Source organism: Triturus cristatus, chromosome 1_1 (assembly GCF_964204655.1).
Source record: "Triturus cristatus chromosome 1_1, aTriCri1.1, whole genome shotgun sequence".
Lineage (NCBI taxonomy): Eukaryota > Metazoa > Chordata > Amphibia > Caudata > Salamandridae > Triturus > Triturus cristatus.
In genome coordinates this window covers 697,771,788-697,794,138 of record NC_140579.1, presented here as the reverse complement: position 1 = coordinate 697,794,138, position 22,351 = coordinate 697,771,788, and positions in this window count along the sequence as shown.

The window sequence follows — 22,351 nt, the reverse complement described above, 5'->3', positions numbered from 1 at the left end:
AGTGCCCAGACAAAAGAGGGGGGTGCAGAGTCCTCCCAGCAGTGCCCAGACACAGGAGGGGTGGGTGCAGAGTCCTCCCAGCAGTGCCCAGACATATGAGGGGTAGGTGCAGAGTCCTCCCAGCAGTGCCCAGACACAGGAGGGGCGGGTGCAGAGTCCTCCCAGCAGCTGCCAGACACAGGAGGGGTGGATGCAGAGTCCTCCCAGCAGTGCCCAGACACAGGAGGGTTGGGTGCCTAACACTCCCAGCAGTGCCCAGACACAGGAGGGGTGGCTGCAGAGTCCTCCCAGCAGTGCCCAGACATATGAGGGGTGGGTGGCTAACACTCCCAGCAGTGCCCAGACACAGGAGGGGTGGGTGCAGAGTCCTCCCAGCAGTGCCCATACATATGAGGGGTGGGTGTAGAGTTCTCCCAGCAGTGCCCAGACACAGGAGGGGTGGGTGCAGAGTCCTCCCAGCAGTGCCCAGACATATGAGGGGTGGGTGCCTATCACTCCCAGCAGTGCCCAGACACAGGAGGGGTGGGTGCAGAGTCCTCCCAGCAGTGCCCAGACACAGGACAGGTGGGTGCAGAGTCCTCCCAGCAGTGCCCAGACATATGAGGGGTGGGTGCCTATCACTCCCAGCAGTGCCCAGACACAGGAGGGGTGGGTGCAGAGTCCTCCCAGCAGTGCCCAGACACACACAGGAGGGGTGGGTGCAGAGTCCTCCCAGCAGTGCCCAGACACAGGAAGGGTGGATGCAGAGTCCTCCCAGCAGTGCCCAGACATATGAGGGGTGGGTGCCTAACACTCCCAGCAGTGCCCAGACACATGAGTGGTGGGTGCACAGTCCTCCCAGCAGTGCCCAAACACAGGAGGTGTGGGTGCAGAGTCCTCCCAGCAGTGCCCAGACACAGGAGGGGTGGGTGCAGAGTCCTCCCAGCAGTGCCCAGACATATGAGGGGTGGGTGCAGAGTCCTCCCAGCAGTACCCAGACACAGGAGGGCTGGGAGCAGAGTCCTCCCAGCAGTGCCCAGACATATGAGGGGTGGGTGCAGAGTCCTCCCAGCAGTGCCCAGACACAGGAGGGGTGGGTGCAGAGTCCTCCCAGCAGTGCCCAGACAGAGGAGGGGTGGGTGCAGAGTCCTCCCAGCAGAGCCCAGACATATGAGGGGTGGGTGGCTATCACTCCCAGCAGTGCCCAGACACAGGAGGGGTGGGTGTAGAGTCCTCCCAGCAGTGCCCAGACATATGAGGGGTGGGTGCCTATCACTCCCAGCAGTGCCCAGACACAGGAGGGGTGGGTGCAGAGTCCTCCCAGCAGTGCCTAGACACAGGAGGGGTGGGTGTAGAGTCCTCCCAGCAGTGCCCAGACACAGGAGGGGTGGGTGCAGAGTCCTCACAGCAGTGCCCAGACACAGGAGGGGTGGATGCAGAGTCCTCCCAGCAGTTCCCAGACATATGAGGGGTGGGTGCAGAGTCCTCCCAGCAGTGCCCAGACACAGGAGGGGTGGGTGCAGAGTCCTCCCAGCAGTGCCCAGACATATGAGGGGTGGGTGCAGAGTCCTCCCAGCAGTGCCCAGACACAGGAGGGGTGGGTGCAGAGTCCTCCCAGTAGTGCCCAGACATATGAGGGGTGGGTGCAGAGTCCTCCCAGCAGTGCCCAGACACATGAGGGGTGGGTGCAGAGTCCTCCCAGCAGTGACCAGACACAGGAGGGGTGGGTGCAGAGTCCTCCCAGCAGTGCCCAGACACAGGAGGGGTGGGTGCAGAGTCCTCCCAGCAGTGCCCAGACATATGAGGGGTTGGTGCAGAGTCCTCCCAGCAGTGCTCAGACACAGGAGGGGTGGGTGCAGAGTCCTCCCAGCAGTGCCCAGACATATGAGGGGTGGGTGCAGAATCCTCCCAGCAGTGCCCAGACACAGGAGGGGTGGGTGCAGAGTCCTCCCAGCAGTGCCCAGACACAGGAGGGGTGGGTGCAGAGTCCTCCCAGCAGTGCCCAGACACAGGAGGGGTGGATGCAGAGTCCTCCCAGCAGTGCCCAGACATATGAGGGGTGGGTGCCTAACACTCCCAGCAGTGCTCAGACACAGGAGGGGTGGGTGCAGAGTCATCCCAGCAGTGCCCAGACACAGGAGGGGTGGGTGCAGAGTCCTCCCAGCAGTGCCCAGACATATGAGGGGTGGGTGCAGAGTCCTCCCAGCAGTGCCCAGACACAGGAGGGGTGGGTGCAGAGTCCTCCCAGCAGTGGCCAGACACAGGAGGGGTGGATGCAGAGTCCTCCCAGCAGTGCCCAGACACAGGAGGGTTGGGTGCCTAACACTCCCAGCAGTGCCCAGACACAGGAGGGGTGGCTGCAGAGTCCTCCCAGCAGTGCCCAGACATATGAGGGGTTGGAGCCTAACACTCCCAGCAGTGCCCAGACACAGGAGGGGTGGGTGCAGAGTCTTCCCAGCAGTGCCCAGACATATGAGGGGTGGGTGCAGAGTTCTCCCAGCAGTGCCCACACACAGGAGGGGTGGGTGCAGAGTCCTCCCAGCAGTGCCCAGACATATGAGGGGTGGGTGCAGAGTCCTCCCAGCAGTGCCCAGACACAGGAGGGGTGGGTGCAGAGTCCTCCCAGCAGTGGCCAGACACAGGAGGGGTGGGCGCAGAGTCCTCCCAGCAGTGCCCAGACATATGAGGGGTGGGTGCCTAACACTCCCAGCAGTGCCCAGACACAGGAGGGGTGGGTGCAGAGTCCTCCCAGCAGTGCCCAGACACAGGAGGGGTGGGTGCAGAGTCCTCCCAGCAGTGCCCAGACATATGAGGGGTGGGTGCAGAGTCCTCCCAGCAGTGCCCAGACACAGGAGGGGTGGGTGCAGAGTCCTCCCAGCAGTGGCCAGACACAGGAGGGGTGGATGCAGAGTCCTCCCAGCAGTGCCCAGACACAGGAGGGTTGGGTGCCTAACACTCCCAGCAGTGCCCAGACACAGGAGGGGTGGGTGCAGAGTCCTCCCGGCAGTGCCCAGACATATGAGGGGTGGGTGCCTATTACTCCCAGCAGTGCCTAGACACAGGAGGGGTGGGTGTAGAGTCCTCCCAGCAGTGCCCAGACACAGGAGGGGTGGGTGCAGAGTCCTCACAGCAGTGCCCAGACACAGGAGGGGTGGATGCAGAGTCCTCCCAGCAGTGCCCAGACATATGAGGGGTGGGTGCAGAGTCCTCCCAGCAGTGCCCAGACACAGGAGGGGTGGGTGCAGAGTCCTCCCAGCAGTGCCAAGACATATGAGGGGTGGGTGCAGAGTCCTCCCAGCAGTGCCCAGACACAGGAGGGGTGGGTGCAGAGTCCTCCCAGCAGTTCCCAGACATATGAGGGGTGGGTGCAGAGTCCTCCCAGCAGTGCCCAGACACATGAGGGGTGGGTGCAGAGTCCTCCCAGCAGTGCCCAGACACAGGAGGGGTGGGTGCAGAGTCCTCCCAGCAGTGCCCAGACACAGGAGGGGTGGGTGCAGAGTCCTCCCAGCAGTGCCCAGCCATATGAGGGGTTGGTGCAAAGTCCTCCCAGCAGTGCTCAGACACAGGAGGGGTGGGTGCAGAGTCCTCCCAGCAGTGCCCAGACATATGAGGGGTGGGTGCAGAGTCCTCCCAGCAGTGCCCAGACACAGGAGGGGTGGGTGCAGAGTCCTCCCAGCAGTTCCCAGACACAGGAGGGGTGGGTGCAGAGTCCTCCCAGCAGTGCCCAGACACAGGAGGGGTGGATGCAGAGTCCTCCCAGCAGTGCCCAGACATATGAGGGGAGGGTGCCTAACACTCCCAGCAGTGCCCACACTCAGGAGGGGTGGGTGCAGAGTCCTCCCAGCAGTGCCCAGACACAGGAGGGGTCGGTGCAGAGTCCTCCCAGCAGTGCCCAGACATATGAGGGGTGGGTGCAGAGTCCTCCCAGCAGTGCCCAGACACAGGAGGGGTGGGTGCAGAGTCCTCCCAGCAGTGACCAGACACAGGAGGGGTGGATGCAGAGTCCTCCCAGCAGTGCCCAGACACAGGAGGGTTGGGTGCCTAACACTCCCAGCAGTGCCAAGACACAGGAGGGGTGGCTGCAGAGTCCTCCCAGCAGTGCCCAGACATATGAGGGGTGGGTGCCTAACACTCCCAGCAGTGCCCAGACACAGGAGGGGTGGGTGCAGAGTCCTCCCAGCAGTGCCCAGACATATGAGGGGTGGGTGCAGAGTTCTCCTAGCAGTGCCCACACACAGGAGGGGTGGGTGCAGAGTCCTCCCAGCAGTGCCCAGACATATGAGGGGTGGGTGCAGAGTCCTCCCAGCAGTGCCCAGACACAGGAGGGGTGGGTGCAGAGTCCTCCCAGCAGTGGCCAGACACAGGAGGGGTGGGCGCAGAGTCCTCCCAGCAGTGCCCAGACATATGAGGGGTGGGTGTCTAACACTCCCAGTGGTGCTCAGACACAGGAGGGGTGGGTGCAGAGTCCTCCCAGCAGTGCCTAGAAATATGAGGGGTGGGTGCCTAACACTCCCAGCAGTGCCCAGAAACAGGAGGGGTGGGTGCAGAGTCCTCCCAGCAGTGCCCAGACACAGGAGGGGTGGGTGCAGAGTCCTCCCAGCAGTGCCCAGACATATGAGGGGTGGGTGCAGAGCCCTCCCAGCAGTGCCCAGACACAGGAGGGGTGGGTGCAGAGTTCTCCCAGCAGTGGCCAGACACAGGAGGGGTGGGTGCAGAGCCCTCCCAGCAGTGCCCAGACATATTAGGGGTGGGTGCCTAACACTCCCAGCAGTGCCCAGACACAGGAGGGGTGGGTGCAGAGTCCTTCCAGCAGTGCCCAGACATATGAGGGGTGGGTGCCTAACACTCCCAGCAGTGCCCAGACACAGGAGGGGTGGGTGCAGAGTCCTCCCAGCAGTGCCCAGACACAGGAGGGGTGGGTGCAGAGTCCTCCCAGCAGTGGCCAGACACAGGAGGGGTGGATGCAGACTCCTCCCAGCAGTGCCCAGACACAGGAGGGTTGGGTGCCTAACACTCCCAGCAGTGCCCAGACACAGGAGGGGTGGGTGCAGAGTCCTCCCAGCAGTGCCCAGACATATGAGGGGTGGGTGCCTATCACTCCCAGCAGTGCCTAGACACAGGAGGGGTGGGTGTAGAGTCCTCCCAGCAGTGACCCGACACAGGAGGGGTGGGTGCAGAGTCCTCACAGCAGTGCCCAGACACAGGAGGGGTGGAAGCAGAGTCCTCCCAGCAGTGCCCAGACATATGAGGGGTGGGTGCAGAGTCCTCCCAGCAGTGCCCAGACACGGGAGGGGTGGGTGCAGAGTCCTCCCAGCAGTGCCCAGACATATGAGGGGTGGGTGCAGAGTCCTCCCAGCAGTGCCCAGACACAGGAGGGGTGGGTGCAGAGTCCTCCCAGCAGTGCCCAGACACATGAGGGGTGGGTGCAGAGTCCTCCCAGCAGTGCCCAGACACAGGAGGGGTGGGTGCAGAGTCCTCCCAGCAGTGCCCAGACACAGGAGGGGTGGGTGCAGAGTCCTCCCAGCAGTGCCCAGACATATGAGGGGTTGGTGCAGAGTTCTCCCAGCAGTGCCCAGACACAGGAGGGGTGGATGCAGAGTCCTCCCAGCAGTGCCCAGACATATGAGGGGTGGGTGCCTAACACTCCCAGCAGTGCCCAGACACAGGAGGGGTGGATGCAGAGTCCTCCCATCAGTGCTCAGACACAGGAGGGGTGGGTGCAGAGTCCTCCCAGCAGTGCCCAGACATATGAGGGGTGGGTGCAGAGTCCTCCCAGCAGTGCCCAGACACAGGAGGGGTGGGTGCAGAGTCCTCCCAGCAGTGCCCAGACACAGGAGGGGTGGGTGCAGAGTTCTCCCAGCAGTGCCCAGACACAGGAGGGGTGGATGCAGAGTCCTCCCAGCAGTGCCCAGACATATGAGGGGTGGGTGCCTAACACTCCCAGCAGTGCCCAGACACAGGAGGGGTGGATGCAGAGTCCTCCCAGCAGTGCCCAGACACAGGAGCGTTGGGTGCCTAACACTCCCAGCAGTGCCCAGACACAGGAGGGGTGGCTGCAGAGTCCTCCCAGCAGTGCCCAGACATATGAGGGGTGGGAGCCTAACACTCCCAGCAGAGCCCAGACACAGGAGGGGTGGGTGCAGAGTCCTCCCAGCAGTGCCCAGACATATGAGGGGTGGGTGCAGAGTTCTCCCAGCAGTGCCCACACACAGGAGGGGTGGGTGCAGAGTCCTCCCAGCAGTGCCCAGACATATGAGGGGTGGGTGCAGAGTCCTCCCAGCAGTGCCCAGACACAGGAGGGGTGGGTGCAGAGTCCTCCCAGCAGTGGCCAGACACAGGAGGGGTGGGCGCAGAGTCCTCCCAGCAGTGCCCAGACATATGAGGGGTGGGTGCCTAACACTCCCAGCAATGCCGAGACACAGGAGGGGTGGGTGCAGAGTCCTCCCAGCAGTGCCCAGACACACACAGGAGGGGTGGGTGCAGAGTCCTCCCAGCAGTGCCAGACACAGGAGGGGTGGATGCAGAGTCCTCCCAGCAGTGCCCAGACATATGAGGGGTGGGTGCCTAACACTCCCAGCAGTGCCCAGACACAGGAGGGGTGGGTGCAGAGTCCTCCCAGCAGTGCCCAAACACAGGAGGGGTGGGTGCAGAGTCCTCCCAGCAGTGCCCAGACATATGAGGGGTGGGTGCCTAACACTCCCAGCAGTGCCCAGACACAGGAGGGGTGGGTGCAGAGTCCTCCCAGCAGTGCCCAGACATATGAGGGGTGGGTGCAGAGTTCTCCCAGCAGTGCCCACACACAGGAGGGGTGGGTGCAGAGTCCTCCCAGCAGTGCCCAGACATATGAGGGGTGGGTGCAGAGTCCTCCCAGCAGTGCCCAGACACAGGAGGGGTGGGTGCAGAGTCCTCCCAGCAGTGGCCAGACACAGGAGGGGTGGGCGCAGAGTCCTCCCAGCAGTGCCCAGACATATGAGGAGTGGGTGTCTAACACTCCCAGTGGTGCTCAGACACAGGAGGGGTGGGTGCAGAGTCCTCCCAGCAGTGCCCAGACATATGAGGGGTGGGTGCCTATCACTCCCAGCAGTGCCCAGACACAGGAGGGGTGGGTGCAGAGTCCTCCCAGTAGTGCCCAGACACAGGAAGGGTGGGTGCAGAGTCCTCCCAGCAGTGCCCAGACATATGAGGGGTGGGTGCCTATCACTCCCAGCAGTGCCCAGACACAGGAGGGGTGGGTGCAGAGTCCTCCCAGCAGTGCCCAGACACACACAGGAGGGGTGGGTGCAGAGTCCTCCCAGCAGTGCCCAGACACAGGAGGGGTGGATGCAGAGTCCTCCCAGCAGTGCCCAGACATATGAGGGGTGGGTGCCTAACACTCCCAGCAGTGCCCAGACACAGGAGGGGTGGGTGCAGAGTCCTCCCAGCAGTGCCCAAACACAGGAGGGGTGGGTGCAGAGTCATCCCAGCAGTGCCCAGACATATGAGTGGTGGGTGCAGAGTCCTCCCAGCAGTGCCCAGACACAGGAGGGGTGGGTGCAGAGTCCTCCCAGCAGTGCCCAGACATATGAGGGGTGGGTGCAGAGTCCTCCCAGCAGTGCCCAGACACAGGAGGGGTGGGTGCAGAGTCCTCCCAGCAGTGCCCAGACACAGGAGGGGTGGGTGCAGAGTCCTCCCAGCAGTGCCCAGACATATGAGGGGTGGGTGCAGAGTCCTCCCAGCAGTGCCCAGACACAGGAGGGGTGGGTGCAGAGTCCTCCGAGCAGTGCCCAGACATATGAGGGGTGGGTGCAGAGTCCTCCCAGCAGTGCCCAGACACAGGAGGGGTGGGTGCAGAGTCCTCCCAGCAGTGCCCAGACATATGAGGGGTGGGTGCAGAGTCCTCCCACCAGTGCCCAGACACAGGAGGGGTGGGTGCAGAGTCCTCCCAGCAGTGCCCAGACATATGAGGGGTGGGTGCAGAGTCCTCTCAGCAGTGCCCAGACACAGGAGGGGTGGGTGCAGAGTCCTCCCAGCAGTGCCCAGCCACAGGAGGGGTGGGTGCAGAGTCCTCCCAGCAGTGCCAAGACACAGGAGGGGTGGATGCAGAGTCCTCCCAGCAGTGCCCAGACATATGAGGGGTGGGAGCCTAACACTCCCAGCAGTGCCCAGACACAGGAGGGGTGGGTGCAGAGTCCTCCCAGCAGTGCCCAGACACAGGAGGGGTGGGTGCAGAGTCCTCCCAGCAGTGCCCAGACATATGAGGGGTGGGTGCAGAGTTTTCCCAGCAGTGCCCAGACACAGGAGGTGTGGGTGCAGAGTCCTCCCAGCAGTGCCCAGACATATGAGGGGTGGGTGCAGAGTCGTCCCAGCAGTGCCCAGACACAGTAGGGGTGGGTGCAGAGTCCTCCCAGCAGTGGCCAAACACAGGAGGGGTGGGTGCAGAGTCCTCCCAGCAGTGCCCAGACATATTAGGGGTGGGTGCCTAACACTCCCAGCAGTGCCCAGACACAGGAGGGGTGGGTGCAGAGTCCTTCCAGCAGTGCCCAGACATATGAGAGGTGGGTGCCTAACACTCCCAGCAGTGCCCAGACACAGGAGGGGTGGGCGCAGAGTCCTCCCAGCAGTGCCCAGACATATGAGGGGTGGGTGCCTATCACTCCCAGCAGTGCCCAGACACAGGAGGGGTGGGTGCAGAGTCCTCCCAGCAGTGCCCAGACACAGGAGGGGTGGGTGCAGAGTCCTCCCAGCAGTGCCCAGACATATGAGGGGTGGGTGCAGAGCCCTCCCAGCAGTGCCCAGACACAGGAGGGGTGGGTGCAGAGTTCTCCCAGCAGTGGCCAGACACAGGAGGGGTGGGTGCAGAGCCCTCCCAGCAGTGCCCAGACATATTAGGGGTGGGTGCCTAACACTCCCAGCAGTGCCCAGACACAGGAGGGGTGGGTGCAGAGTCCTTCCAGCAGTGCCCAGACATATGAGGGGTGGGTGCCTAACACTCCCAGCAGTGCCCAGACACAGGAGGGGTGGGTGCAGAGTCCTCCCAGCAGTGCCCAGACACAGGAGGGGTGGGTGCAGAGTCCTCCCAGCAGTGGCCAGACACAGGAGGGGTGGATGCAGACTCCTCCCAGCAGTGCCCAGACACAGGAGGGTTGGGTGCCTAACACTCCCAGCAGTGCCCAGACACAGGAGGGGTGGGTGCAGAGTCCTCCCAGCAGTGCCCAGACAAATGAGGGGTGGGTGCCTATCACTCCCAGCAGTGCCTAGACACAGGAGGGGTGGGTGTAGAGTCCTCCCAGCAGTGCCCCGACACAGGAGGGGTGGGTGCAGAGTCCTCACAGCAGTGCCCAGACACAGGAGGGGTGGAAGCAGAGTCCTCCCAGCAGTGCCCAGACATATGAGGGGTGGGTGCAGAGTCCTCCCAGCAGTGCCCAGACACGGGAGGGGTGGGTGCAGAGTCCTCCCAGCAGTGCCCAGACATATGAGGGGTGGGTGCAGAGTCCTCCCAGCAGTGCCCAGACACAGGAGGGGTGGGTGCAGAGTCCTCCCAGCAGTGCCCAGACACATGAGGGGTGGGTGCAGAGTCCTCCCAGCAGTGCCCAGACACAGGAGGGGTGGGTGCAGAGTCCTCCCAGCAGTGCCCAGACACAGGAGGGGTGGGTGCAGAGTCCTCCCAGCAGTGCCCAGACATATGAGGGGTTGGTGCAGAGTTCTCCCAGCAGTGCCCAGACACAGGAGGGGTGGATGCAGAGTCCTCCCAGCAGTGCCCAGACATATGAGGGGTGAGTGCCTAACACTCCCAGCAGTGCCCAGACACAGGAGGGGTGGATGCAGAGTCCTCCCAGCAGTGCTCAGACACAGGAGGGGTGGGTGCAGAGTCCTCCCAGCAGTGCCCAGACATATGAGGGGTGGGTGCAGAGTCCTCCCAGCAGTGCCCAGACACAGGAGGGGTGGGTGCAGAGTCCTCCCAGCAGTGCCCAGACACAGGAGGGGTGGGTGCAGAGTTCTCCCAGCAGTGCCCAGACACAGGAGGGGTGGATGCAGAGTCCTCCCAGCAGTGCCCAGACATATGAGGGGTGGGTGCCTAACACTCCCAGCAGTGCCCAGACACAGGAGGGGTGGATGCAGAGTCCTCCCAGCAGTGCCCAGACACAGGAGCGTTGGGTGCCTAACACTCCCAGCAGTGCCCAGACACAGGAGGGGTGGCTGCAGAGTCCTCCCAGCAGTGCCCAGACATATGAGGGGTGGGAGCCTAACACTCCCAGCAGAGCCCAGACACAGGAGGGGTGGGTGCAGAGTCCTCCCAGCAGTGCCCAGACATATGAGGGGTGGGTGCAGAGTTCTCCCAGCAGTGCCCACACACAGGAGGGGTGGGTGCAGAGTCCTCCCAGCAGTGCCCAGACATATGAGGGGTGGGTGCAGAGTCCTCCCAGCAGTGCCCAGACACAGGAGGGGTGGGTGCAGAGTCCTCCCAGCAGTGGCCAGACACAGGAGGGGTGGGCGCAGAGTCCTCCCAGCAGTGCCCAGACATATGAGGGGTGGGTGCCTAACACTCCCAGCAATGCCCAGACACAGGAGGGGTGGGTGCAGAGTCCTCCCAGCAGTGCCCAGACACACACAGGAGGGGTGGGTGCAGAGTCCTCCCAGCAGTGCCCAGACACAGGAGGGGTGGATGCAGAGTCCTCCCAGCAGTGCCCAGACATATGAGGGGTGGGTGCCTAACACTCCCAGCAGTGCCCAGACACAGGAGGGGTGGGTGCAGAGTCCTCCCAGCAGTGCCCAAACACAGGAGGGGTGGGTGCAGAGTCCTCCCAGCAGTGCCCAGACATATGAGTGGTGGGTGCAGAGTCCTGCCAGCAGTGCCCAGACATATGAGGGGTGGGTGCAGAGTCCTCCCAGCAGTGCCCAGGCACAGGAGGGGTGGGTGCAGAGTCCTCCCAGCAGTGCCCAGACATATGAGGGGTGGGTGCAGAGTCCTCCCAGCAGTGCCCAGACACAGGAGGGGTGGGTGCAGAGTCCTCCGAGCAGTGCCCAGACATATGAGGGGTGGGTGCAGAGTCCTCCCAGCAGTGCCCAGACACAGGAGGGGTGGGTGCAGAGTCCTCCCAGCAGTGCCCAGACATATGAGGGGTGGGTGCAGAGTCCTCCCAGCAGTGCCCAGACACAGGAGGGGTGGGTGCAGAGTCCTCCCAGCAGTGCCCAGACATATGAGGGTTGGGTGCAGAGTCCTCTCAGCAGTGCCCAGACACAGGAGGGGTGGGTGCAGAGTCCTCCCAGCAGTGCCCAGCCACAGGAGGGGTGGGTGCAGAGTCCTCCCAGCAGTGCCAAGACACAGGAGGGATGGATGCAGAGTCCTCCCAGCAGTGCCCAGACATATGAGGGGTGGGTGCCTAACACTCCCAGCAGTGCCCAGACACAGGAGGGGTGGGTGCAGAGTCCTCCCAGCAGTGCCCAGACACAGGAGGGGTGGGTGCAGAGTCCTCCCAGCAGTGCCCAGACATATGAGGGGTGGGTGCATAGTTTTCCCAGCAGTGCCCAGACACAGGAGGTGTGGGTGCAGAGTCCTCCCAGCAGTGCCCAGACATATGAGGGGTGGGTGCAGAGTCCTCCCAGCAGTGCCCAGACACAGTAGGGGTGGGTGCAGAGTCCTCCCAGCAGTGGCCAGACACAGGAGGGGTGGGTGCAGAGTCCTCCCAGCAGTGCCCAGACATATTAGGGGTGGGTGCCTAACACTCCCAGCAGTGCCCAGACACAGGAGGGGTGGGTGCAGAGTCCTTCCAGCAGTGCCCAGACATATGAGAGGTGGGTGCCTAACACTCCCAGCAGTGCCCAGACACAGGAGGGGTGGGCGCAGAGTCCTCCCAGCAGTGCCCAGACATATGAGGGGTGGGTGCCTATCACTCCCAGCAGTGCCCAGACACAGGAGGGGTGGGTGCAGAGTCCTCCCAGCAGTGCCCAGACACAGGACGGGTGGGTGCAGAGTCCTCCCAGCAGTGCCCAGACATATGAGGGGTGGGTGCCTATCACTCCCAGCAGTGCCCAGACACAGGAGGGGTGGGTGCAGAGTCCTCCCAGCAGTGCCCAGACATATGAGGTGTGGGTGCAGAGTCCTCCCAGCAGTGCCCAGACACAGGAGGGGTGGGTGCAGAGTCCTCCCAGCAGTGCCCAGACATATGAGGGGTGGGTGCAGAGTCCTCCCAGCAGTGCCCAGACACAGGAGGGGTGGGTGCAGAGTCCTCCCAGGAGTGCCCAGACACAGGAGGGGCGGGTGCAGAGTCCTCCCAGCAGTGCCCAGACACAGGAGGGGTGGATGCAGAGTCCTCCCAGCAGTGCACAGACATATGAGGGGTGGGTGCCTGTTGGAAAACCACTCCCACACTAGAAGGGGTGGTGGTGGTCTTCCGGACACACTGTGGTAGCTTGGCTCGAGTGGTCAGGAATCAGGCTCCGTGCTAAGCATACAACATACCCAAACAATAACCATGCGTGCATCCGTTCCAAAAACGACTCTACACCGTAAAAATTCTGAAAATATCTTTCTTTATCCTTTTTTTCTCTTAGTTGCTGATTGGAAAAATAAATAAGACAATCACAATATACAAATCTTAAATAGTGCAGGTCAAATAAATACTGTCTGGAGATTCAATAAATAGGGATGATCATAAATACAAGGGACATAAATATAAGTGCAGGTAATACAGGCAATTAAATATTCTGAGGCAATAAATACTGAACCAATAAATATTGTACACCAACAAGTCCTGTAGACCAATAAATATAGTGAAGCAATAAATAGGTTAACACAATAAATACAGTGCCCCCAATAAATAATTAAAAGTATACAGCAGCACTCATGTAATCAGATCACTTTTCAATTCCTAAGGGCTGATTTGGCCCAGGCACAGCTTGTAGGGTTGTGGAAGGCTTGAGGGGTTCTGCTCCCTGGCTGGGACAAGGCTGAGGCCTAAACTGAGGTAGCTCAAGGGGGGAATACCAGTGCCCTGGCTTTCTCTCTCCACACAACCTCTATAGGTTAGTCCCAATTCACCCCTGGCACAGTCAGGTTGGTTCCAACACCTCACTAGCCCCTTAGAGCAGTCTCTCAGGTCTTCACAGGGCCTTAGGCGCCCTCTACTCCACTTACTGCCCTTTTTCTGATGTTCCGACGCCGCTGGAGTCGTGTCGATGCCGTGAGGCGGTTCCGGTTCGGTCTCGGCGGCCTCGGCACAATGTCAGTTCTAGACGACGCCGGTAGGCGGTTCCGGTCCGATGTCGGCGGCCTCGGTTCGAATTCGACCTCCGATTCGACGGCGTCGGGCAGTCTCTACTCGATGTCGACTTCGGGCGGCTCCGGTCCGATGGCGCTCTCGGCTTCGATGACGTCGGCCGGCCTGGCCTCGATGTCGACTTCCGGCGACTCCGGGGTGCGATCCTCACCCCCGACCTCCGGTGCTCCTCCTCTCAGGTTCCGGGCGACTCCGGAGTGCGATCCTCACTCCCGACCTCCGGTACACTTCACCTCGGTCTCCGACGACTCCGGAGGGCGGACTTCACTCCTCCGATGACGCCGCTCACTCGACCTCGGTTAACTTCCTCCTCGACCTTTGGTATTCCTCACGACCTCCGTCGGCGCCCTCTCACGACCTCAGGCGGCTCCGGGTACGACGTCTGCTTCTTCAGTCAGCGCCGCTTCTCCACCTCGGGCTCCAGGTCTTAGGCTACTCGACGCCGGACTCCAGGGAAACCAGTTTCCAGGTCAGGATCTTGCTGCTTTCTGCTTCTAAGGCCTGTTCCTGCTGTCCAGGTCCTTAGGATGAGTTTTTCTAGCTTCTTCCCACACAGGGCTACAGGCTGGGATCCATCAGTAGGGACAAGTATCAAGGGTGGGTTTATGGACCCCACTCCAGGCACAAGTTTCCACCCCTGCTGCTTCACTCCTTCCTCCTTCACTGTTGTGCTGCTCTCTCTTCACCAGTCAGGTGCCAACTGCCAGCTCCAACTGCCAACACTCTGTCTTAACCTTCCAACATTCTAAACCGCCTCCAACTGTCACAGAGTTCTGGAATGTTCTGGAAGGTGCTGGTAGGTTCCAGTGGATGCTGGTGATGTCACAGGTGGCCACCATTTTGTGCTCCAGGCCCTCAGACAGAAGTTTCAGGGGTAGGTAAAATGGCTCCCTGAATCTGCAGCAACACCAAAAAGTCTGGTGGTTCCCAAAAAGGAAAAATTCAAACAGGGTTTGAGGCAAAAGTGGGACAAAATAAATAATGATGAGGAGGGACCACCCAAAGGGCTGACAGGTCTAACACGCGTCCCCCCCAGCTGAAAGTGGGGAGAGCTACCCAACCCCTTGGGAGTTCTCATCACTAAGGCGGAAATACCTTGAGAGACCGTCTGCATTGGCGTGGTCCACTCCAGGCCGATGTTCCACCTGAAAGTCCATCCCCTGTAGGGAAATAGACCACCTCAACAACTTGGGATTCTCCCCCTTCATTTGCATCAGCCAACGAAGGGGTCTGTGGTCGGTCTGAACCAGGAAGTGCGAGCCAAACAGGTATGGCCGCAACTTCTTCAGAGCCCATACCACTGCAAAGGCTTCACGCTCTATTGCACTCCACTTCTGTTCCCTGGGAAGTAGTCTCCGGGATAGGAAGACCACGGGTTGATCCAGACCCTCTTCGTTGAGTTGCGATAACACTGCCCCAATGCCATGTTCTGATGCATCTGTCTGGACAATGAACTCCTTGGAAAAGTCTGGGGCCCTTAAGACCGGGGCCTCGCACATGGCTTTCTTCAATCTCTCAAAGGCTTGCTGACAGGCCTCCGTCCAGACTACCCGTCGAGGTTGTTTCTTGGACGTGAGCTCCGTGAGGGAGGTTACGATGGTACCGTACCCCTTCACGAAGCGGCGGTAATATCCCGTGAGGCCCAAAAATGCTCGGACCTCAGTCTGTGTCTTGGGGGTTCCCAGGCCATGATGGCCTCGATCTTCGCCTGGAGGGGTTGCACCGCTCCCCTACCCACCAAGTGTCCAAGGTACACTACCGACCCCTGCCCGATCTGGCACTTGCTGGCCTTGATCGTCAATCCAGCTTGTCTCAGGGCCTGGAGAACAGCTTGCAGGTGACGCAAGTGATCCTCCCAGCTGTTACTGAAGACGGCTATGTCATCCAGATAAGCAGCAGAGAAACTCTCCATTCCGGTGAGGATCTGGTTTACCAGGCGCTGAAACGTGGCAGGTGCGTTCTTGAGCCCAAAGGGCATCACACAGAACTGGTAGTGGCCATTGGGCGTGGAGAAGGCTGACCTTTCCCTTGCTCCATCAGTCAACGAGATCTGCCAGTACCCTGAAGTAAGGTCAAAGGTACTTAGATATTGGGCAGCTCCCAGCCGGTCAATCAATTCATCCGCCCTAGGGATCGGATGAGCATCAGTTTTGGTCACTGAATTCAGTCCCCGATAGTCCACACAGAACCTCAGTTCTGGTTGGGCACCCGGTGGTGCAGCTTTTGGTACTAACACCACCGGACTGGACCAGGGGCTGCTAGAAGGTTCGATCACTCCTAGCTCCAGCATCTTGGTGACTTCACTATGAATGCTGGCCTTCACCTTGTCTGACATCCGGTAGATCTTGGACTTCACAGGTGGGCTGTCTCCTGTGTCCACGTCATGGACGCACAGGTGAGTCCTACCCGGGACAAGGGAGAACAACGAGGAGTACTGCCCCAGGACCTGGCGACAGTCCTCCTGCTGTTCAGGAGTTAGAGATGGGGAGAGAATCACTCCCTCCACCGACCCATCCTTTTCTTGAGACGCAAACAGATCAGGGAGAGGCTCGCTTTCCACGTCCTCTCCTCCGTCAGTCACCATCATCAAGATGACTTCGGGCCTCTCGTGGTGGGGTTTGAGGCGGTTGGCATGCAGCACCCGCAGGGGCTGACGAGGGGTCTTCAGGTCCACCAAGTAGGTAGCCTTACCCTTCTTCTCCAACACCTCAAAGGGTCCTGACCAGCGATCCTGGAGGGCACTAAGCTCTCCCGGTTCGATCACCCACACTTTCTGGCCAGGCTCCAACTCCACCGGGTGAGCATTGTGGTCATACCACGCCTTCATCACGGCTTGGCTGGCTTCCAAGTTGTCAGAAGCTTGCTTCCACAACTTAGCCATTTGGCTCCGGAAGGCCAGCATGTAGCTCACCACATCCTGGGGAAGCTTTCTGGGAGTTCTTTCCCATCCGTCTCTCACCAGGTTGAGAGGTCCACGTACAGGGTGCCCATACAGAAGCTCGAAGGGGCTGAAGCCCACTCCCTTCTGTGGCACTTCCCTGTAGGAAAAAAGTAAGCAGGGTAGGAGGACGTCCCATTTCCTCCGCAGGCTTTCAGGCAGACTTCTGATCATGCCCTTCAAGGTTTTGTTAAACCTCTCCACCAGACCATTGGTCTGGGGGTGGTAAGGAGTTGTGAACCGGTAGGTCACTCCACACTCCTTCCACATCGCCCGCATATACGCTGACATGAAGTTGGTCCCCCTGTCGGACACAACTTCCTTGGGAAAACCCACTCGGGTAAAGATTCCCATCAGGGCCCTAGCCACAACAGGTGCTGTTATGGTCCTCAGAGGTATTGCCTCTGGGTACCGTGTGGCATGATCCACCAGAACCAGGATAAACCTGTGACCAGCTGTAGTTGGTGGATCTAACGGACCCACAATGTCGATGCCCACCCTTTCAAAGGGGGTGCTAACGACAGGAAGTGGTTCCAGGGGAGCTTTCAGCTTCACCCCTGTTTTCCCACTGGCTTGGCAAGACACACATGTCCGGCAGTAGGTATCGGACGACACTTTCATCTGAGGCCAATAAAAGTGTGGGACAAGACGGGCGAAGGTCTTGTCTTGCCCCAGGTGTCCTGCCAATGGTATCTCGTGAGCCAACTCCAGAAGGAAGGCTCGATAACGTTGAGGAACTACCAAGGCTCGTGACGATCCATGTAGGGGTGCCTTGGGTTCACTGTAGAGGAGGCCATCCTCCCAGTAAACACTGTAGTTCCCTTCAACGTTCCCTGCTGCCTGGGCTTCGGCCTGTCGCCTTAGCCCCTCAAGGGTAGGGCACTCCCTCTGGCCCTGGCAGAATTCCTCCCTGGACGGGCCTCCCTCCACGTGCCACTCGGCCGGGATGGGTAGGTCCTCCAGGTTGGTAACGTCCCCCACCGCAGACTCCTGGTCCACCACCTCCGGTGGCCTATCCGTCCTACGGGGTGGGGACGCCGAGGCAGGCTCCTCCTGTCCTCGGTTCTTCCCTTGACTGGCAGCCGGCTGGGCCTTTGTTCCAGGCTCCAGCCGAAATGAACTCCCTCTTCGGGTAGTCGCGGACCTTGTGCTAACACAGGCCCAGTCAGGTGTACCCAGCATCTCGGTGTGAGTCCGGTATTCCACCTCCTTCCAAGCGTTGTGCTCCATATCATTCCCCAGCAGACAATCGACTGGCACGGCAGGGCTTACGGCAACTCGAAGTGAACCTGCAACCCCCCCCCATTCAAAGGGAACCTCGGCCACGGGATAGTGGCCTGTTCTGCCGTCAGCCATCGCGGCTGGGTGGAGTACATCGGGAATTACCTGCTCTGGAGACACCAGTTGGCTACGCACCATAGTCATACTGGCTCCTGTGTCTCTCAGAGCCTCCCCTCTTTGGCCGTTGATGGTGACCCACTGCCCATACTTTGCGGTATTTGCGGGCACCTGGATCTTAGGAACCATCTCCCGTTCTCCCAGGGACACTAAAGTGACACCCGCCCACTCCCTTCCCTTAGTTAAGGGCATCTCCTCCCCGAGCACTGCACTAGCTACTCCGGGGGTCTTTCCTCCAGTGGGAGGGGGTGGTCGTTTCTGGCACTTCGGATCTCCTTTATAGTGTCCAACGCCACCGCACTCGTAGCAATGGACAACCCTTGGCTGCTGACTCTGGCCAGGATTAGGGTTTCTGGGCAGGTTAGCCTTAGAGGTGAATCCTGTTCCCTTCCCTTGGAAGTTATTTTGGGGGCCTTTGGAGAACTCCTTTTTCTTTTCCCCTCCCTCTTTCTTCTGGGGGGCGCCCTGTCCGGCCTTTTGAGTATCCCCTCCAGTCCCCCTTGTGGACACCCGGGTACTAGCCCAAATGTCCGCCTCCTCAGCAAGCTTCCGGGGACTGGTCAGCTTGCTATCCACCAGGTGTTGCCGCAGTTCAGGGAAACATTTCTCGAGCAGGTGTTCCTTCAGTACTAGGTCAAACAACTCCTCGTAGTTCCTCACTTCACTGCCCTGAATCCAACCTTCCATTGCCTTCTTCGCATAGTCCAGGAAGTCCACCCAATTCTGCGTGCCCAGCTTGTGACTACCCCTGAACTTCTGTCTGTACTTTTCAGGTGTTAGTCCAAACTTTCTGATGAGCGCCAGTTTCATGGTGGGGTAGTGGGTCTGCTCATCCTCCTCGAGGGCCAATAAAGCATCCCTACCAGCTGGAGGCATGTACTTATACAATCCCCCTCCCCAGTACTTCTCCGGAACCCCATGGGCCCTCAGTGAGACCTCATAGGCCGCTAGCCACTTGGCGATATCGTCGCCCACTCCATAGCTAGCCACTATGTCCTTTGGCAGGTAAGGTTTGGATTCCCTGGTGACCTCTTGGGTTTGGCTGCCACCATTAGGAACAGGTTGTGCCCCGATTCTCAAGATCTGAAGATCTATTTCTTTCAGTCGTAATTCATGGGCCATCCTCTGCTCCTCCTTCTCCTTTTCCAGCCTTGCTAAGTCCCATGTGAGCTGTCTTTTCTCCCTCCGGTCTGTTAGCTCCACTTCAGACAAGCCACCGCTAGAGGCACTGCTGCCCTTCCTAGAAATGGTTCTGGGCCCTGCTGACAGGTTCCCCACCTCAGGTTGGTACATCTCAGCCCCCTCGGTGTCAGGCTCTCTATCCCTGTCCTCCTCCTCAGCCTTGCTTTCTCGGCGTGCCTCCCCCCAAGCCCTTAAGCTGGTTTGGAGTGCACCCTTCTTTGCTCCTGGGGGACAGTACACCCCCTCCCGCTGGCAAAACTCCCTGAGTTGGGCCACAGTGTACGTTTCTAGATTTTCTAGTACAAACTCCATCTTGCCCACTCAGGTTAGAGGACAGGTTTTGTGCAGTAACTATGCAGGGGGGTACCTTTAATAATACCTCCTCCCACCACCAGAGTAAATTTGGAAAAAAACAAAAACCCACAATTAGGAAGGCCGCTCTTGAGAAAACTCCCGGTGTAGGCCTATGGACTACCCACAGTTATTGTTGAGTATGCGTAGGCACAGCTCTATCCCACCACTGAACACCAATTTATGTTGGAAAACCACTCCCACACTAGAAGGGGTGGTGGTGGTCTTCCGGACACACTGTGGTAGCTTGGCTCGAGTGGTCAGGAATCAGGCTCCGTGCTAAGCATACAACATACCCAAACAATAACCATGCGTGCATCCGTTCCAAAAACGACTCTACACCGTAAAAATTATGAAAATATCTTTCTTTATCCTTTTTTTCTCTTAGTTGCTGATTGGAAAAATAAATAAGACAATCACAATATACAAATCTTAAATAGTGCAGGTCAAATAAATACTGTCTGGAGATTCAATAAATAGGGATGATCATAAATACAAGGGACATAAATATAAGTGCAGGTAATACAGGCAATTAAATATTCTGAGGCAATAAATACTGAACCAATAAATATTGTACACCAACAAGTCCTGTAGACCAATAAATATAGTGAAGCAATAAATAGGTTAACACAATAAATACAGTGCCCCCAATAAATAATTAAAAGTATACAGCAGCACTCATGTAATCAGATCACTTTTCAATTCCTAAGGGCTGATTTGGCCCAGGCACAGCTTGTAGGGTTGTGGAAGGCTTGAGGGGTTCTGCTCCCTGGCTGGGACAAGGCTGAGGCCTAAACTGAGGTAGCTCAAGGGGGGAATACCAGTGCCCTGGCTTTCTCTCTCCACACAACCTCTATAGGTTAGTCCCAATTCACCCCTGGCACAGTCAGGTTGGTTCCAACACCTCCCTAGCCCCTTAGAGCAGTCTCTCAGGTCTTCACAGGGCCTTAGGCGCCCTCTACTCCACTTACTGCCCTTTTTCTGATGTTCCGACGCCGCTGGAGTCGTGTCGATGCCGTGAGGCGGTTCCGGTTCGGTCTCGGCGGCCTCGGCACAATGTCAGTTCTAGACGACGCCGGTAGGCGGTTCCGGTCCGATGTCGGCGGCCTCGGTTCGAATTCGACCTCCGATTCGACGGCGTCGGGCAGTCTCTACTCGATGTCGACTTCGGGCGGCTCCGGTCCGATGGCGCTCTCGGCTTCGATGACGTCGGCCGGCCTGGCCTCGATGTCGACTTCCGGCGACTCCGGGGTGCGATCCTCACCCCCGACCTCCGGTGCTCCTCCTCTCAGGCTCCGGGCGACTCCGGAGTGCGATCCTCACTCCCGACCTCCGGTACACTTCACCTCGGTCTCCGACGACTCCGGAGGGCGGACTTCACTCCTCCGATGACGCCGCTCACTCGACCTCGGTTAACTTCCTCCTCGACCTTTGGTATTCCTCACGACCTCCGTCGGCGCCCTCTCACGACCTCAGGCGGCTCCGGGTACGACGTCTGCTTCTTCAGTCAGCGCCGCTTCTCCACCTCGGGCTCCAGGTCTTAGGCTACTCGACGCCGGACTCCAGGGAAACCAGTTTCCAGGTCAGGATCTTGCTGCTTTCTGCTTCTAAGGCCTGTTCCTGCTGTCCAGGTCCTTAGGATGAGTTTTTCTAGCTTCTTCCCACACAGGGCTACAGGCTGGGATCCATCAGTAGGGACAAGTATCAAGGGTGGGTTTATGGACCCCACTCCAGGCACAAGTTTCCACCCCTGCTGCTTCACTCCTTCCTCCTTCACTGTTGTGCTGCTCTCTCTTCACCAGTCAGGTGCCAACTGCCAGCTCCAACTGCCAACACTCTGTCTTAACCTTCCAACATTCTAAACCGCCTCCAACTGTCACAGAGTTCTGGAATGTTCTGGAAGGTGCTGGTAGGTTCCAGTGGATGCTGGTGATGTCACAGGTGGCCACCATTTTGTGCTCCAGGCCCTCAGACAGAAGTTTCAGGGGTAGGTAAAATGGCTCCCTGAATCTGCAGCAACACCAAAAAGTCTGGTGGTTCCCAAAAAGGAAAAATTCAAACAGGGTTTGAGGCAAAAGTGGGACAAAATAAATAATGATGAGGAGGGACCACCCAAAGGGCTGACAGGTCTAACAGTGCCTAACACTCCCAGCAGTGCCCAGACACAGGAGGGGGGGTGCAGAGTCCTCCCAGCAGTGCCCAGACACAGGAGGGGTGGGTGCAGAGTCCTCCCAGCAGTGCCAAGACATATGAGGGGTGGGTGCAGAGTCCTCCCAGCAGTGCCCAGACACAGGAGGGGCGAGTGCAGAGTCCTCCCAGCAGCTGCCAGACACAGGAGGGGTGGATGCAGAGTCCTCCCAGCAGTGCCCAGACACAGGAGGGTTGGGTGCCTAACACTCCCAGAAGTGCCCAGACACAGGAGGGGTGGCTGCAGAGTCCTCCCAGCAGTGCCCAGACATATGAGGGGTGGGTGGCTAACACTCCCAGCAGTGCCCAGACACAGGAGGGGTGGGTGCAGAGTCCTCCCAGCAGTGCCCATACATATGAGGGGTGGGTGTAGAGTTTTCCCAGCAGTGCCCACACACAGGAGGGGTGGGTGCAGAGTCCTCCGAGCAGTGCCCAGACATACGAGGGGGGGGTGCAGAGTCCTCCCAACAGTGCCCAGACACAGGAGGGGTGGGTGCAGAGTCCTCCCAGCAGTGGCCAGACACAGGAGGGGTGGGCGCAGAGTCCTCCCAGCAGTGCCCAGACATATGAGCGGTGGGTGCCTAACACTCCCAGTAGTGCCCAGACACAGGAGGAGTGGGTGCAGAGTCCTCCCAGCAGTGCCCAGAAATATGAGGGGTGGGTGCCTAACACTCCCAACAGTGCTCAGACACAGGAGGGGTGGGTGCAGAGTCCTCCCAGCAGTGCCCAGACACAGGAGGGGTGGGTTCAGAGTCCTTCCAGCAGTGCCCAGACATATTAGGGGTGGGTGCAGAGTCCTCCCAGCAGTGCCCAGACACAGGAGGGGTGGGTGCAGAGTCCTCTCAGCAGTGTCCAGACATATGAGGGGTGGGTGCAGAGTCCTCCCAGCAGTGCCCAGACATATGAGGGGTGGGTGCAGAGTCCTCCCAGCAGTGCCCAGACACAGGAGGGGTGTGTACAGAGTCCTCCCAGCAGTGCCCAGCCACAGGAGGGGTGGGTGCAGAGTACTCCCAGCAGTGCCCAGACACAGGAGGGGTGGATGCAGAGTCCTCCCAGCAGT